The 19,622-nt window shown below is 37.4% G+C and overlaps 1 protein-coding gene across 1 annotated transcript in view; it reads right to left on the bottom strand.

Annotated features, from left to right (window-relative positions):
* The window catches only part of MALRD1 (MAM and LDL receptor class A domain containing 1), a gene marked incomplete at both ends in the record, with an annotated part of 584,975 nt that overhangs the window by 3,636 nt on the left and 561,717 nt on the right, over positions 1–19,622 (bottom strand). The gene's annotated exons all lie outside the window — the stretch shown is intronic.

Here is a 19,622-nt window from a genome sequence, read left to right as displayed (position 1 = left end):
GATGATTGCCAGTGTCTTGAGGAGGCAACCAGGAAAAAAAATATATAATGCATGACTATTTTTGCCCAATCAGAGTATAATGACAATAAATGTTTGTCAATAATGTACCCTTAAATCCTAAAAGAAAAGATAATAAAGAGGAAGTCTTACTGATTTACCCTTTGAAAAGAAACTGTCAGGGGTATGACCTCTTATTTCATCTACCAAACCACATGGTCCTCTTCTAAAAAATAACAGTGTTAATGAGCGCAATAGCATAATCAGGGTAATTGTGTTTGACTGACAATACATTCTCCCTGTGGATTCAGTGTCTTCTAAGCTTCCTGACCTCCGCTGTTTCCATGTAATTGGCTTCAATATTCAATAGCTTAACCAGTTCACCTTCATTGCATCTATGTTTCGGTTATTGATGAAGAGGGCCACAGCAGCCATTTTTGTTGAGTTATTTTGTGGAAAAAAAAAATCATATACTCTTAAACGGTGAGGCAACAAGTTAATTCCTTAACCACTAATTGAAAACTTATGAGTTGCTCTAATTAAATTGAATGAGTGGTGCTTGATTCTTTGCCTTTTCTCTCTCCAAGACTAGTCGATGTTAAGTTCTCAGAGCAGTAAGCTCAATAATTGGCATAGTTAGAGCAAGAGCCTAGACAGTGCTGCTCGCAAAACACACTGGGTGGGAAGTGAAGTGGTGTTTCGAAATATGTCAAAATGTGAAAGCAAAGGCTGGTACAGGAGAAACAACATGCAGGGAGGGAGGATTAGAACAAAATGGAAATTAGGCACTAGGTAAAGATGGGACAGCCCCAAACACCGACGGCTCAGAAAAATTATTCTTGGCTGAAGTCAGGCATGAAATCAGGAAACAGGAGGAAACCCAAACCACAAAGACTAGACAGGACAGATGGTCCAAAGGCTGGGCAGGCAACCAGGAACTGGAGGGACAGGCTCGGCTGTCAGTTGGATAGAATTGAGGTACATGCAACACAAAAGATTTTGATATGAGGTGCTTATTTTTGGCTTTGAACTGCTGAGACCCCAGATGACCTAAACCAATATTGGCAGGCAGAAGTCAAGTAAATTGATCAATTTTCCAACCCTATTAATTCAGCTATGAAGCTACTTTTCTTCTGAAGGATTTTAAGTCTTAAATAATTTTCTATTAAAATAAAGTGGCCAGCCTTTGGGGATTGGGTGACTATAAAGAAAGAAGGGTGATACGTAAGTGTCAGGATATGGAGTTGTAATAAAACAAGAAAGGGTCACAGTATGAGTAGTGGAAGGTGAGCAAATTTGTTTACTTCAACTTATGTTTATTAGTAATCTCAAACTTCTATTTTTCCCAGATCAAGTGTATGTCTCCCAACGTTGGAAATCTCTGAATTGTTGGGCTTAATTCTTAATGTCTTTCCTATTTAAAAGGTAAAATATTACCCACTGCCCATAGATACTTCCATTAAGAAAAATTTTAAATGTCAACTCCATATATTTACCATTTCAAGTTCTATGATATAATTTTCTACCTTCATCAATTATATACATTCAAGCGTAATTTGTTTAAGTAAAACACAATTTTACTTCAAATGATGGATCCTGATATGAGGAAAACAAAATGTTTGACTATGAAGTTTTCTGCCACTTCTAACACTGTATGGTGCGATGATAGTCTGCATTAGGATAAAAAATGCTTGTTTAACGTACTGTATCTGTCATTGAGCAGACAGCTCTTTAAGAGCTGAGGTTTCAAAGAATGGAGTGACCTCTAGGAATCAGCAAGACATTGACTTAGAAGCTTAGAGTAGAGGAAAGGAAGCTGCATGGATCACATGAGTTTTCCTCCCCTAACTTGTGATGAATTCACTTAAATTATTATTAAGCTCTGGCTACATCCAATATGTGCAGGCACTGTATAGGGTGGCATTGTGAGGGGGCTAAACAGAGAAAATGTTTCTGATGCAAGTTTCCAATTTAAATTTAGTGAGCATATGAACACCTCTAAAGGAATTGACTTCATAGCTTATTAACTAACAAAATTGTTTTAGTGTTGATTAAAAACATGAAAGTATTTACAATAGATATCTGAAATCACTGTAGATGGGCAATGAAGAAAAACAAAACAAAACTTCATCTATGTTGCATCCAGTAAACATGACTTTCACACACCATACACTTCACCCATTTAAAGAATATAATTCAAAGTTTTTTAATAAAATGAATTTTATTAATGTAAAAAAACTTTGTAAAATATATATAACAAAATTTTCCATTTTACCCACTTTTTAAAAGTGTACAATTCAGTGGCATTCACAGTGTTGTGCAACCATTACCTATTTCTAAAACATTTTCATCAGTAGAAATGGAAATTCTATAGCCATTAAACAATAAAAACTGTTCTCCTCTTCCTCCAGCCCCTGGTAACCTCTAACTTACTTTATGTCTCTATGAATTTACCTAGTCTAGGTACTTCGTATGAGTGGAATAATACAATATTTATCCTTTTGTCTGACTTATTTCACTTAGCATAATGTTTTCAAGGTTAATCCATATTGTAGCATGTATAAGAACTTCAGTAATTTTTATGGCTGAATAGTATTCCATTGTATGCATATGCTACATTTTGTTTATTCATTCATCTGACGATGGACACTTGAGATGTTTCCACCTTTTGACTATTGTGAATAATGCTGCTTTGAACATTGGCGTATAAGTATCTGGGCCCCATTTCAGCTCCTTTGGGTATATAACTAGGAATGGAATTGCTGGGTCATATGGTAATTCTATTTTAGGTTATGAGGTGGCGCCGAACTGTCTTCCATAGCTGTTGTACCATTTTACATTTCCACAAATAATGTATATGCAGATTTCTATTTCTCCACATCTTCACCAACGCTTGCTATTTTCTATTTTATTATTACTATTATTGCCATCCCAAAAGGTGGGAAGTGGTATCTAATTATAGATTTGATTCACATTTCCCTAATGGCTAATGATGTTGAGCATCTTTTCATATGGTTATTGGCCATTTGTATATCTCCTTTGAAGAAATGTCTGTTCAAGTATGCTTCTTTTTTTAAATTGGGTTGTCTGTTGATTTGATGAGTTGTAGGAGTTTTTATATATTCTGTATATTAAACTCTTATCATATATATGATTTCAAATATTCCCATTCTGTAGGCTTTTTCACTTTCTTAATACCCTTTGATGGATGGAAGTTTTTGATGAAGTCCAATTTATTTATTTTTTTCTTTTGTTTCTTATACTTTCGGTGTCATATGTAAGAATGCATTGCCAAATCCCAGGTTATAAAGATTTACTCCTATGATTTTTTCTAAATGTTTTATGGTTTTAGCTCTTATATTGAAGTCTTTGATCTGTTTTGAGTTAATTTTTGTGTGTGGTATGAGGTAGGGGTCCAATTTCATTCTTTTGCATGTAGAAATCCACTTGTCCCAGCAACACCTATTGAAGAGACTGTTCTTTCCTTATTGAACGGACTTGTCAAAAATCAACTGGTCATAGATGTATGGGTTTATATTTGGATTCTTAATTATAACTCATTAGTCTCTATGTATATTCATATGCCAATACCATATTGTTTTGTTTGCTGTGGCTTTGTGGTAAGTTTTGAAATCAGGAAGTGTGAGCCCTCCAACTTGATCCTTTAACAAGACTGCTTTGGCTTTTTGGTGCCCTTGAAATTCCATATGAATTTGAGGATCAATTTTCCATTTCTGCAGAAAAGGCTGTTGGAGTTTTAATAGGCACTGTGTTGAATCTGTAGATTGCTTTGGGCAGTACTGACATCGTGACAATATTGTCTTCCTATCCATAAACTGGAAATGTCTTTCCATTATTTAGGTTTTCTTTAATTTTTTTCAGTAATGCTTTGTAATTTTAAGTGTAGAAGCCTTTCACCTCTCTGGTTAAATTTATTCCCAGGTATTTTATCCTTTTAGATGCTATTCTCAAAAGTGATTGCATTCTTAATTTTTTTTTCTGATTGTTTATTGCTGGTATTTAGGAGCACACCTGATTTTTGTGTGTTGATTTTGTATATTGCAACTTTGCTGAATTCATTTATTAGCTCTAGTAGCTTTTTGGTGGATTCTTTGAGATTTTCTGTATATACATGATCATGTCATTTGTAATAGATTTATTTATTCCTTTCTAATTTGGATGGCTTCTTTTGTCTTTTTCTTGTCTAATTGCTCTGGTTAAGGTTTCTTATTGGTAAACACATTTATCTCTAGCTTAGTGGAACTATAAAACCTTCATTAATATAAAACAAAATTGTAATGCTAGCGTATGAGGCAAATTATTATGGCAACGTTTGGACAGTTTTGGGTAGAGTCTGATTGTCACTTAATGTGAAACCTTTAGACTGGATAAGTGAATAAACCTTTATCTAGGTTGAAAGAAAACAAGGTGACAGTGAGCATAGGTGTCACCCTGCATGTTGAAGAATGGCTATCAGGAGGGTTACAAGGAAAGAATGACAAGACAATGCCTGAATTGTTTTCATTGACAAGTCTATACTTCAAAATAAACATCAATTTACACATATTGTAAGTTTATTAATTAATAATTTTAATCAACTTTTATAATTTGTCTTACTGAGTGTGTCTTATTATTAATTTTATTTACTAAATTAATTGTTGTTTTTGATTATCAATCAGTGGTTTACTTTCTTTCTGTTAAGAACAGACATGTTTTTCTCCAATTTACTGGTATGTCATTTCGTGTGTCTGAGAAACTACTCACACTTCTTAGTCAAATCCACCAAACACCTAGTGGCAGTCCCCACTACCATCTCATGGGAGTAAATCTGTCACAATGTATTCATATTTAAAAATAGGCTTAGAAGGGCTTCCCTGGTGGCGCAGTGATTGAGAGTCGGCCTGCCGATGCAGGGGACTCGGGTTCGTGCCCCGGTCCGGGAAGATCCCACATGCCGCGGAGCGGCTAGGCCCGTGAGCCAGGGCCGCCGAGCCTGCGCGTCCGGAGCCTGTGCTCTGGCAACGGGAGAGGCCACGACAGTGAGAGGCCCGCGTACCGCAAAAAGAAAAAAAAAAAAAAAAGGCTTAGAAAATGTTCAGATGAGCTCAAAACTTTAGCACAAATTATAAAAGTAAGGTGGAATGCCATTTGAGATGGCCATGCATGATGATTCCTGTTACACCCAGGTGGATGGCATTATAAAACTCTACTGTAAAAACCTGTCTACTAAAAAGTATGGAGAACAACACTTTCTGAAATTGGGCAATCCTAATGCAGCTATCTAGGTGATTTGCAGAGATAAACACGATAATTTATTTACCAAAAGATATTTGCTGTGCATGTGTGTGTGGAGGAATTTGCTCTCATGCTTCCATTAAAGAAATGATTTCTATATTTGTTTCTAAATGCTGAAGAACATTCTAAGATCCAAGAAATAACTGTCCTGAGTTAAGGGCCTGAAGGAAAATGATGTCTATAATGTGGTGACGCACTCCTTAAGGTGGTGAAATGTTAGAATGCTGATTATGTTATTTATCATCTTTCATGTTTGTTTAAATTTATCCAACATTTCTAGGACACATATTATCTAACAAACATTGTGTTAGGTCCTATACTTACAAAGTTGATCATTATTTGTTCCTGCCTCTAGAATTTCTTTTGGAGGGTGGCAGCTTGCTAGATTTCTGTCTCTTAGATTAAATTACATTTATAAAATGCCTACCACAAGTAGATGCCCACTAACTGTCCAGTGCTATTCTTTTACCTTCTTTTCTTATTCTCTCCTTTGGTCATTTATATCTTCTTTTAAACTTCCTACTTGTTTCTCCTGACCCCCAAACTTGGGACCAATGAAAGGACATTGGGATAAAGGAAAAAAAATAAGGAAGTGGCAAAATTAGTAATAATACTCACTGTAGTACTTTTAATTTTTTTAAATAAATTTATTTACTTAGAGCTAGCAAGGACCTTTGCAATCATCTTGTTTATGCCTTTTTTACAGATGGAGCAAATGAGGTTCTTCCCCCACTAGATTATAAGTCCTCTGGAGGATAAGGACCTTGTCTGGTTTACTCTTCTCTCTATCTCAGCACCTAATACAGTACCTAGTGCGGCAGGAATCAACTGAATGTTTATAGAAAGAATAACTTAATGAATGCACATAGTCCGAAGGCTTAATGATGGAAAAAAAGCCACTAACCAGCTCTCTACTCTGTTATTCCATGCCTACTCCCAGCAATATACTTCATCAATACTCAGAGAGAAAAGACATTCATTTTTACTACTGTTACCATGGAGTCACATTTGTATTTAGATTTCTGTTCCACTGAGCCCAAGACTTTAAGTGGGCCAGGAACCTACTTTTGACCTCTGTCTCTTTCATTTTTTTTTTTTTTTTTTTCAGCTGGTTAAGTGCCAGCTCAGAGGAGCAGCCTGGGGGCCTTTCCTGAGGATGAGTAGAGTATAAGAGAATAGGGATGGTCCTTCTATCTATTTCATTACATGGGAACTGAAAAAGTCATATTATTGGAGAAAAATTAATTTGGTACAAATAACTCATTTTACAATATTTGAAAAATAAAGGTCTGTGTCCCTTATATCTCATATTCTCTGAAAAATAAGAGGTATGAAATATCTATGTATAAATATCAGGGGTTGATGTGAGTTTTCAGGCTATGAAGTATTTGATTTGTTATTGCTGGGGAAAAATGTTTTCTAACCATAAAAGTACATGTGACATATTTTTTTAAAAAAGGGCCCATCTAAATTATGAAATACAGTCATTTCACTGGTGGAAATGGAATTCATTTATTCTGGGAGTCATGCCTATTATATTAAATTTTGCTTAGCCAGATTAATGGTGAATCTGGAGTGTCTCAGAGAAGTAAATCTCAATTCTACTCTACTCATTTCCACCTATGTCATTTTAAACTCTTCAATTAGGTTTTTCCAAATGTTTCCAGTCCTAAGACTTTCTATAAAGTCTTTCTGAGTGTGCTAATCTTTCAGATAAAGGGAAAATACATTATAAAATCCTAACGAAAATAAAATATTTCTGGTCCCTACTTTTACTCATATCTATTTTTAATGTTCATTAAACATATTTCTGTCAAGAAGAGATCTTTTTAGAAATGTTTGTTTCTTAGGGTACTAATAATTTTTTTCTCTGCCTCATTATAAAAATTAATGAGTAATGCTCTTATTTTTGCTTCCTGATCTTAGAACCTATAAAAATGAGGTTTTTTTTTTTTTTTTTTTGGTTTGTTCATTTTTAGCTTGTAGTAATAGGAGGAGATTGGTGCACTGCATTTCCTGTGCAATTATCGGTGCCACACGACTCACATACATCATCTTTCTTTTCTCAAAACCTTAGACAAGTTTTATTTTACACCTGGTCTCTGACTGTTTCCAATTCAAATTTTAGCCTGTCTGAATAGACCATTTTTAAGGAAAGGTATCACACATTTTTTAATTTAGACACTACTTTGTCCTTTTTGTAATGAGAGCAACTTTATGGCAGTTTGCAAAGATAAGCATAATAGAAGAATATAAGCCAAATGAGAAGGGACTTCCCTGGTGATGCAGTGGTTAAGAATCCGCCTGCCAATGCAGGGGACATGGGTTCGAGCCCTGGTCTGGGAAGATCCTACATGCTGCGGAGCAACTAAGCCTATGCACCACAACTACTGAGCCTGCATTCTAGAGCCCGTGCTCTGCAACAAGAGAAGCCACTGCAATAAGAAGCCTGCGTACCGCAACTGAAGAGTAGCCCCCACTTGCTGCAATTAGAGAAAGCCCACACGCAGCAATGAAGAAGCAATACAGCCAAAAATAAAAATAAAATTAAAAAAAACACAAATGAGGAACAGATAGGAAGTGGAGAAATGGATTCTTAGAACTGGAAAATAGAGTTGAGCCAGAGGGAAAGAGATGGGGACAGTATATGACATGGGTATGGTGAGAGTCTATTTACTTACTTAATGTAGGATACAAATTTGACTTTAAGATTCTCCAATTCAAATTTAAGCAGGACAAAAGAATCAATCACATAGGTCACACTTTCAAAAAACAAACAAACAAGAAAAAAACAGTTGCTTAGAAGCACATCTTTACCAACTCAGGAGAGAAGACTTATGGTATGCATCCTGTCACTATACTCTAGGCTAACAAGGTAACAAGTGCCCACATTATTTTAGGAAGACCAGCAATGGGTTTCACGAGGTTGTTTCAACAAATATCTTTCAAAATATCAGACTGAGACTATGCCAAAATGTGTCTCAGTAAAACTATCTAGGAGAGGGTGGTAGCAAGAAGCGGGAGGGATTAAATGGAACACTTGAAGCACAACAGTGTGTTAGAGAATTAGATTTGGGGAACATTTTATTTTGGCTGCACTGTGCAGCATGTTGGGTCTTACTTCCTCGACCAGGGATGGAACCAAGCCCTTGGCAGTAAGAGGAAGAAGCCCTAACGACTGGATGGCCAGGGAATTCCAATGAGGGGCATTTTAATATGGTTGTGTTTATTATAAAAAAGCCAGCACCAAGATTACAATTTGTAGTGTGTAATTACAGTGTGGCACATTAAATCTGTTATAAGAATCTATAGATAGTAAAACTGTCACTGTTTGCAGATGACATGATACTTTACATAGAGAATCCTAAAGATGCTACCAGAAAACTACTAGAGCTAATCAATGAATTTGGTAAAGTAGCAGGATACAAAATTAATGCACAGAAAGCTCTTGCATTCCTATACACTAATGATGAAAAATCTGAAAGAGAAATTAAGGAAACACTCCCATTTACCACTGCAACAAAAAGAATAAAACACCTAGAATAAACCCACCTAAGGAGACAAAAGACCTGTATGCAGAAAACTATAAGACACTGATGAAAGAAATTAAAGATGACACAAACAGATGGAGGGATATACCATGTTCTTGGATTGGAAGAATCAACATTGTGAAAATGACTCTACTACCCAAAGCAATCTACAGATTCAATGCAATCCCTATCAAACTACCAATGGCAATTTTCACAGAACTAGAACAAAATATTTTACGATTTGTATGGAAACACAAAAGACCCCGAATAGCCAAAGCAATCTTGAGAAAGAAAAACAGAGCTGGAGGAAACAGGCTCCCTGACTTCAGACTATACTACAAAGCTACAGTAATCAAGACAGTATGGTACTGGCACAAAAACAGAAGTATAGATCAATGGAATAGGATAGAAAGCCCAGAGATAAACCCATGCACATATGGTCACCTTATCTTTGATAAAGGAGGCAAGAATATACAATGGAGAAAAGACAGACTCTTCAATAAGTGGTGCTGGGAAAACTGGACAGGTACATGTAAAAGAATGAAATTAGAACACTTCCTAACACCATACACAAAAACAAACTCAAAATGGATTAAAGACCTAACTGTAAGGCCAGACACTATAAAACTCATAGAGGAAAACATAGGCAGAACACTGTATGACATAAATCACAACAAGATCCTTTTTGACCCACCTCCTATAGAAATGGAAATAAAAGCAAAAATAAACAAATGGCACCGAAAGAAACTTAAAATCTTTTGCACAGCAAAGGAAACCATAAACAAGATGAAAAGACAACCCTCAGAATGGGAGAAAATATTTGCAACTGACAAAGGATTAATCTCCAAAATATACAAGCAGCTCATGAAGCTCAATATCAAAAAAACAAGCAACCCAATCCAAAAATGGGCGGAATACCTAAATAGACATTTCTCCAAAGAAGATACAGATTGCCAACAAACACATGAAAGGATGCTCAACATCACTAACCATTAGAGAAAAGCAAATCAAAACTACAATGAGGTATCGCCTCACACTGGCCAGAATGGCCATCATCAAAAAGTCTACAAACAATAAATGCTGGAGAGGGTGTGGAGAAAAGGGAACTCTATTGCACTGTTGGTGGGAATGTAAATTGATACAGCCACTATGGAGAACAGTATGGAGGTTCCATAAAAAACTAAAAATAGAACTACCATACGACACAGCAATCCCACTACTGGGCATATACCCTGAGAAAACCATACTTCACAAAGAGACATGTATCACAACGTTCATTGAAGCACTATTTACAATAGCCAGGACATGGAAGCAACCTAAATGTTCATCGACAGATGAATGGATAAAGAAGATGTGGCATATATATACAATGGAATATTATTCAGCCATAAAAAGAAACAAAATTGAGTTATTTGTAATGAGGTGGATGGACCTAGAGTCTGTCACACTGAGTGAAGTAAGTCAGAAAGAGAAACACAAATACCATATGCTAACACATATATATGGAATCTAAAAAAACAAAAAGGTTCTGAAGATCCTAGAGGCAGGACAGGAATAAAGAAACAGACGTAGAGAATGGACTTAAGGACACAGGGAGGGGTAAGGGTAAGCTGGGATGAAGTGAGAGAGTAGCATTGACAAATAAACACTACCACATGTAAAATAGATAGCTATTGGGAAGCAGCTGCATAGCACAGAGAGATCAGCTCGGTGCTTTGTGACCACCTAGAGGGGTGGGATAGGGAGGGTGGGAGGGAGATGCAAGAGGGAGTGGATATAGGGCTATACGTATGCATATAGCTGATTCTCTTTGTTAAACAGCAGAAACAAACATAACATTGTAAAGCAATTATACTCCAGTAAAGATGTTAAAAAAGAAAAAAAAAGACTATTGTACTCACTTTGAATGGTGACAGGTGGTAACTAGGCTTATTGTGGAGATCATATTTTAATGTGTAAAATTGTCAAATCAGGTGTGTTTTACTCCTGACACTAATATAATACTGTGTGCCACTTATAATTAAATTAAAAGTTTAAAATAAAAAGGACAGTTAGTTAAAAAAATCTATAGATAGAATAAAATTGCACATCATAAAGCATTATAAGAAAGAATAAACTGAGTCTATAAATCATCCTTTTCTCACTGAATGTATACTCCTGTAAAATACTGTATTACCTGACCACCGCTAAAGAAAAAAGGGAAGACATCATGAGGAGTAGTAAACAAAAATATTCACCTATATAATGGTCTCTATCTTTGGCAAGATGATGACATTTAAAAAAAAAAAAAGAATTACAACAAACAATCTGTAACACGGGACAGAAAGAAAGAAAAGAAGCAAGTCAATTTGAAAAAGCAGGGATAATTTAGGGGGGATGTCCATGAGCTCAAGTTTTCATTTCCCAGTCTTTAAGGAAGAAGCTGAACCAGATGTTTTGGGTGAAAAAGTTCAGAAAGAATTGGGTTTGGAAATATAACCAGAAATGCCCCAAAAGGGACAGGAAAGGATTAATCATCCGGGGTCACAAAACCAAACCACTGGGACACCAAAGTTTGCTAAACTCATTCACATGATACAGCAGCTGCCATGTTTTTCTCCTACTCTTTTGAGGCAGGAAATAAATATCACTAACCACAAAATATGTCCCTGTTTAATACGATCTTGCTGTGGCAGAGTGCTTACATGGGAACATGCCCAGGAACGTGGAAGCAATTAGTATGAATAAAGCTGACCCAGGTTCCTGTAGCTTAACCCTAAGGAGACCCCATGTTGCCAATGGGAGGGCAGTCTCCACCGACTTCTAGCACATTCACAACCACCTAACATGAACCGGATGCACAGTAGAACACAGACTTTCAAGATGAAAGGTGCATGTACATGTGTGCACATTGATAAAAGTTTGGAAGAAGACACATCAAAATGGTAACAGTCTCTATCTCTGGGTGGTGACATTCAATGTCATTTTTAATTCTTTTCTGGCGCTTTGCTGTACTTTCCAAATTCTATTCGTTAGGCTGCTGTGTATCAGAATCTTGGGAGTGGGGTGGTGACTTTACAATTTGGAAAAGATCATGAGGTGTTTCCCCTGCAAGAGCTCCTCGCCCCCACCCTGCCCTGGCTCCTTGTAAATCGTCTGCCTGAAAGGTAAGATCCCTACCGCAACCTTTCCTGCCTCCTCTCTCTTTAGCATTTCTTCTCAACGTCTACCTGCCATCCCTGCTGCACTTCTTAGGGGTTTTAAGTAGGTCATAATACCTGGTTTTGCTCTTACATACCCTCCTCATTGGCCAGAGCCTTTGCCAGCTCTGGAGCCAGATAAACCGTTTCTCTTCTTTGTACTCCACGGAGCAGTGTGCATTTTACTATCAGGATATACGGTATTTTTGTTAATTGGAATGAAATATTTTTCCCTGTAAATTGCTCCATATGAAAACTCACTCTAATTTCCTTATTGAATTCCCTTAGACACGTAATCTCTTTGCTTAAAAACCGATTGCAGTATTGAAGTTAATTATCAGTCTTTGTGATTTTCCCTAGTGATCACCTAGCGACTGGCTTCTTTCTAAATCTTTTGACAATTTAAAGATGACAACGCTATGTAAGAATCTGTCTAGAAAAATGAACTTAGTTGCATTTAGCTATTTACATTCATGTCTCTCCCACTTGAATGTTAACTTCCTATGGGCAGAGATAAAATCTTTATTTTCCAATTTATCTCAGAAACGTTACTTGAGTCCCAAATATGTGCCATGTACTCTACCGCAGAGCTACTCAGAGTGTGATTTACGTACGGTTATGGTCTTATTCTGTTTATCGTTCCATGATGTGATAAATACAGAGATTGAGGACAGGTGTTTAGAAATGTTTGTAGCTATTTGACAGAGTAAATGTATGTCTGTTGAGGCTCGGAATAAGAGATTTAGACTAGTATTTTGTGTGTCTTTTAATTTCACTTTTCCAATACTTCTTACAAAAGCATTGGTATGTGATGGATTGAAAACAAAACGAAGCAAAACACAGCTGGTCCTTCATCACACAGAGTTTTGCTGGCTCTGTTCTACTAACACTGGGTGTTCAAATTTGAGTAAATACACATTTGCCTGGCTAACATTTTGCTAGCTACCTCTTCTGAAAATATTTTCTCTTCCTTTCTCTTGGAATGAGTGTGATACCTCCAAGTCCCACAGTTGGAAAGGGCCAAGTACTATATAACTTTCTTCGATCAGAATGAAATATTTTTTCATGTAAATTGCTCTATATGAAAACTCCCTCTAATTTTCTTATTGAATTCCCATAGACACATAATCTGTTTGATTGAAACTGATTGCAGTGTTGAAGTTAATTATCAGTCTTCATGATTTCCCTCAGCAATCACCTAGCAACTTGCTTCTTTCTAAATCATTTTAGACAATCTAAAGCTGACAACACGATATGACAATCTATCTAGAAAAACTTACTTATTTCCTTATGACTTACAAATACCTACAAATTCCTTTAAATATACCCTATTTTGGATTTATTAATACATTTACTTAAAACTCTCTTGGGTCTATGAATTAGTTCAGCTTATAATACTTAAACTTTGAAAAAAGCAATAAAATTGCATTTTCTTGTAGTTATTTTAGAACAACTTATTTTTAAAACATAAAGAGAAATTATAAGTACACAAGCACAATCTGCTATGTAGATTTCTTAAAAATAGTCTATCCCTGTTGCTCTCAGTAAATTTCCTATCATTTCTCCTTACCTGACCTGTGTTTTATTCACACTAACCACACCATTCTCCATTATAGCTTGTGCTTTGACACAAGCTGTTCTGTCTGCTCTCCCTCATTTTCATCTTGGGGATTTCAGGCCATGAATTCAGACTTGAGTGATGCAGCGTATACTCACTAAATCCTTCTTCAATTTCCCCACCATATTATTTACACCTTTGAAAGAGACTTGGCCTCTCTTTTACCTGTGTTTCTCCAGACCTTTGTAGGAAGCAACTGCGTGTGTTTCATATATGCTTGTTGAAGAATTGACATTATTTGCTTTTCTATATAATTTACACCTTTACAGAGTGTAAATTATCATTTACTTCTCTATTCCCAGCGACTAGCACAGTGCCCAGCACATAACAGATGCTTAATAAATGTTTGCCAACAAGTACATAAATGAATTGCTGAGAGTTTCTGATATATGTGTTTCTTTTTACAAAGACAAAAATAAGCTGGTCTTTCAAGTTCTCTTGTCATTCTGTCCTTTGATTCATTAGTGAACTAGAAATTCCAACACAGTAAACAGATTGTTGAACTTGTAAGAGTGTCCCTGAGGATGCTTTTAAGGAGAAATTGTGTGAAACATAATTTGAAAGCAGAAAAGAGTCTATCAGGAGGATGGCAAAGCAGTTAGTGAAGAAAAATGATGAAGCTGATCCCATCTTCCCCTCTTTGAAATTCCCTACCCTCTAGTAACATTAATAAAGAACAACATTTAGAATTCTGATTCTCCAGCAAAAGGAACTAAATGTATTTGCTACATGCCATAGCAGAGCTAAATGATTTGCTAACAGCACACACCTCACTTTTCTTTACTGTCTCCTGTCCTTCCTCATTTAAACAGGTTACCTCTTTCAAGGAGCAACTCTGATTTCCTACAACACATTCTTCTACTCTGATTGCGTGGATATGAGGAAACACATGCAACACTGAAATATTTCAGGACTGAAATGCTGTCTTCCTGCTAATGTAAGATTTATAGTGAACAGCGAGAAGACGCTGAAAAGGACCTTGAATCCTGCCCTGGGGACTATTTCTGCCAAATAGTCACCTGTATGAAAATGGCAAAATAGCTATCTTCAGATCAAATAATTAGAATATGGGGCTATTATACAGTAAAGTGCTCTTTATATTTTTTACACAGAATTTATTTCTTAGACTATTTGGAGTCTGTATCCAATGACAATAGATTTGAAACAACTTGGGAGAGTTTGCAGTGACAACACACACACACGTACACACCAACGAAGCTTGCATTATTCCAGACTTATATTCCTGACACATCGCATGTAAGCTGATTTTGCATAGTCAAATAATATCATAAACAACCAGGGAACTGGTTATTTGAAGAGCTACTACTTATTTAGTAAAAACAGCAAATCATTTTGAAATTCATGTGAAATTTCTAATTTTGTTCATTTGATAAATATGAATATTACTTTAAGAGTTAATCTATGTACTCATGAAAGAAAGTAGAATGAGAGTAATAATATCCTTATAAGTAAAACTGGTAATTAGATTACCAGTTAGATTGATTAGATTAGATTGTCAGATGCCAGGATGAAATCTGTCACACATACAGATATCCAAATTAAATGGTATAGTGTGAGGACGATATTGAGAGGAGTGAATATCATCACTTTTTAAAGTAAATTGAATTTCCTGCCTCCCTGAAATGCCCAGGTGTTTTGATGCTCAGTTTCTTCCATACATTATGAATGTTCATACTTGTAGGGTTTTGGTATTCTCTAATGTCCTTCATTAATATTCTAGGATGTAAGCTTCTGACTATGGGCTGATTTTGTAGCCCATCATGGACCCCGATAATGATTTTGCTAAGGGTCATACATGTAGGGCTCATTTGGGCTTCCTTTATTTGCTTTCAGCTTCTATAGAATGGCATGAATGTCAATCAAGTTAGATTGAAATTCTTCAAGAATACCGAACAATGATATCCTAACTTTAAGAGTCATCTGAGAGTTTTATAGTAGGAATAAATCCTGGAGCATTGAGGCCAAGTAAAATATTTCTTGGAATATAAAATGTTCATTTGGGCTCAAACATCCTACTGGAAACAGGCTGAGACGTTTGATTTAACAGATATTTACTACGATGAATTTCTAAGGAATATCAATATAAATAGGACAAGGACCCTACCACTAAGAGGCTCACAATCTGTTATGGGATATCTCAAACCAAAAGTCAATGTGACAAGGGAAAAACAAGGCTGAGAACAAAGCGCTTTGGAAGCTCAGAGGTAGGAGTGCTTACTTTTTGTCCAACATGACCTGGGAAAATTCGCAGATGACACAACTTCTGTGGTTAGCCTTTGTGAAAGTTTTCCCTTTTTATGTTTATTTTTATGGCAAAGGAAGAAGTAAGCCTAGCATTTCTGAAAATTCGTTCTATCTTCCTTTGACCAACAAGTTCTTCTTGGCCATTAGAGTCTGGTAAGATGGCAGCTGGCATCACGCATTCAATGTCTTGGGCATAATCAGCCCATAGGGCCTGAATTCCAAGACTTTGATATATTACTGCAAATCTACAGATCCCAGCCATCTTATTTTTCATCTGCCCTACATGTTACTTATGAAATGCACACTGTGTGTTAGGCAAGGAGCAGAGTAAACAGACACTGATGTCTCTGCTTCCCAGAGATTTGATCAGTGGATAGAATTATAACCGAGTCCCAGATATTGCTGTTCTTAACCATCAGTCAGCTGCGTGGTCAAGACCACCATACAGAAAGATTTGCCAAGTGCCTGGTTTAATATCGTAAGTTAGATACTTTAAAATTTTTTAAAAATAGGCATTAACTCTCTCAGGGAATTGTAATGCTAAGATAAAGCTAGGGGCTTCCCTGGTGGCGCAGTGGTTGAGAGTCCGCCTGCCGATGCAGGGGACATGGGTTCGTGCTCCGGTCCGGGAAGATCCCACATGCCGTGAAGCGGCTGGGCTCGTGAGCCATGGCCGCTGGGCCTGCGCTTCCGGAGCCTGTGCTCCGCAACGGGAGAGGCCACGGCAGTGAGAGGCCCGTGTATCGCAAAATAAATAAATAAATAAAGGTAGGATACTACTCAGTCAGATAAAAGGCACCCTAATAGCTGAAAGGCTTAATAATGCAGTTACATCACAACCAGGGAATACTCAGGGCCCAAAAGACCAAACTCTAGTCTATTTAAAGATAAGTAAATAAATAAAAAGAATAGTAAACATAATATATAGTCATGCCCTAAATTGTGGAGGTGGCCTATATACATGACAGACATTTGGGAAAAATTTAGTTCAACTTCCTCATTTTATGTATAAGAAAATACAGAATATCAAAATAGTTTTCTTCCCTGTTGCCCAGCCTGTTTTTCTTCCTGGATTTTTGGATCTCTGTTAGTGGCATTACCAACTGTGCAGTTGCCTAGATATAACATCCTCGGATCAACTTTGACCCCTGTTTTTTTCCTCACGTCCTATGTTAGGTCAGTCACCACTGCTCAAGTTCAAGTTCTCACTGTCTCTCATCTAACCTCTCAAACAGGCTTATGTCTCTAGACTGCAGATCGCTTTCTTAATCTTTTCCTAATCTGTTCTCATGCTCTGCATTCTTTTTTTAACCATAGATATGATCTTGTCAGTCTTCTTACATTCTTAAAACACTTCCCTGGCTTGCATCAGTTAAGGCCCTAGCAGGAAATAGCTGACATACTCAAACCAGGAAATTTGAGGAGTGTTTGATCAAGTGACAGTTTGCAAAGGTTTGGCCAGAATATGAAGAAACCAGTAGCAATGGTGCAGTAGGCTGGGCCAATGACATCACGCCTGTTACCACCCTAGGCTGGAAGGAGGCAGACTGAGAAGGGTACAGCTGTGGAATGCATAGGGGCTCTTCATGGACCTGTCACTGCCAGCAGTCAGCTGGAACCATGCTGCAGACAGGAGCCAGGGTTATGAATACCCAGCCCCCTCTCTCTTTCCTCCCTCAAGGTGCTCCACTTTGGCCAAACATATGAATTCAGATGAATATAAATTCAGCCCGTTAATGCAGTGCATAGAGGTCAGGTCTCCAGATCCACCTTCTACCCTCTCCATCCTGTTTAGTGGAGAAGTGTAGAGGGTGGACTTGGGGGGACAGACAGAAGATAGCCAGCACTTAGCCCAATTTTTAAAAATAAGTTGAAATCTCCTTAAAATAGGCATTCAAAACTTTTAACCACCTGTCTACCGTATACTTTTCTAAGTGTAATCTAATTAGTTCTCCTACCCCCACTCTATAGCTATGCCAGTCAATTTGAAAACCATAAGTTTCCACATTCTATTTTCAGGAACCCTCTTTCTTCATCTCTGCCTGGCTTCTCCATCCTTCAAGTCTTTCTACGATTGCTACCTTCCCTGTGCAGTCCTCTTCATCCATCTGAATTGCTGGCTCCCCAGAATATACCACCTCTACGTGATATGCCAAGGCTTGCCCCGGTGCACTACTCACTCCACTCTGAATAAGAGGAGTTCTGACTTCATGAAATTCCTGGCCACAGGGTAGGGAATGGGGCTTTTCTGAGAGGAGCAGAGATGTGACCAGTTTGGGACAAAACTCTTTTTCCTTTGAGCCCTCTTTTATGGGCCTGTTCTACCATTTCAGGATAAAAAAACCAAACAAACAAAGGTGAGGATGAAGGGAAAAGTATAAAAGAATAGGCTGCATAAGATTCTTATTGAAAAAAAAAGAGAAGAAAAAGAAGGAGGAGGAAGAGGAGAAATCATCATTATCACACATGGTCCAATCCCATTTTTAAGGGGAAGATTTCAAAAGCCCGCCCTCCATTTGGCTTTTCTAGCTCAAAGTAAACATTTAGCAGGGTTTGGCGGAGGATGGCCAATGTTTGCACAAAGGACTGAGACTGAGGAGTTCGATTCGTGGATCTTAACAGCTGTACTTCTTGAGGGCAAATGCACATATGGAGAGAGCAAAGGTTTGCAAGCGTTATGAGACGACCTTGGTCATTGCCGCTAGTGGAATTCCAGTTTGCCAAGACTAAGTATTCATTTCAGGGACCAAGGACAGGCTCACTGGTGACATTCTAGCTGCAAGAGCAGCTGAATGCCTTGAGGCATAGAGTAAGTAAGGTTTTGATTTTGACTAAGAATAAATACCCATCGCTGGGCCCAGGTTAGGTCTATGCCAGGATCTCACAGAGAAGTAAAACTTCTGCCTCCAAAGAGCCACATTATCATACAGGGTGTCAGCAGTGGGAAAGGGTCTGGGAGAAAGAATAATATTATAGAGATAGATATTTTATTTGGAAGTCAGGGCCACTTATTCATAAATCTCAAACAAGAACATCTGTAATCCTCATGGGCAGCTGGTATAGCTTTTGGGATCCTAATAACCTTTCTCATCAGAAATATAAACAACAATCATTCTTTTTTTTGTGTGCTGTACGCGGGCTTCTCACTGTTGTGGCCTCTCCCATTGCGGAGTACAGGCTCCGGACGCGCAGGCTCAGCGGCCATGGCTCATGGGCCCAGCCGCTCCGCGGCATGTGGGATCTTCCCAGACTGGGGCACGAACCCATGTCCCCTGCATCGGTAGGTGGACGCTCAACCACTGCGCCACCAGGGAAGCCCCAACAATCATTCTTTTGATCCTTCTTTCCTTCCATTTTACCCCCAAAGTGTTTTGTTTTACATTTCTACCGTTACACATGCCATAGTCAAATACATATTATAATGGAGTTATGAGTCAGAAAGCATGTAAGATGATAATCTTATATACCTTTGAGCTTTCTCAAGGCTAGCACATGTTTGTGGCATTGAATAATGAGGCATTCCCAAGATCACATTCAGGTCTTATAATTTCCTAATCAGCAATCTTTTTACTGTTGCACATACATACAATCCTATGAAATTATTTAGAAAATTTCTAGAAAAGACATAGACATATCTTATTTCTCAGCATAACTGAATGAAATAGGTTTGTTCATTTTTAACGTTTGTTAGTGTATTTATTAAATTAACACAATTCTTTAGGAGTAAGTGCCACAATG

Source organism: Leucopleurus acutus, assembly GCF_964270905.1.
Source record: "Leucopleurus acutus genome assembly, chromosome: 1".
Lineage (NCBI taxonomy): Eukaryota > Metazoa > Chordata > Mammalia > Artiodactyla > Delphinidae > Leucopleurus > Leucopleurus acutus.
Note: the sequence above shows the minus strand (reverse complement) of the source record. Positions and strands in the feature narration are given on the sequence as shown.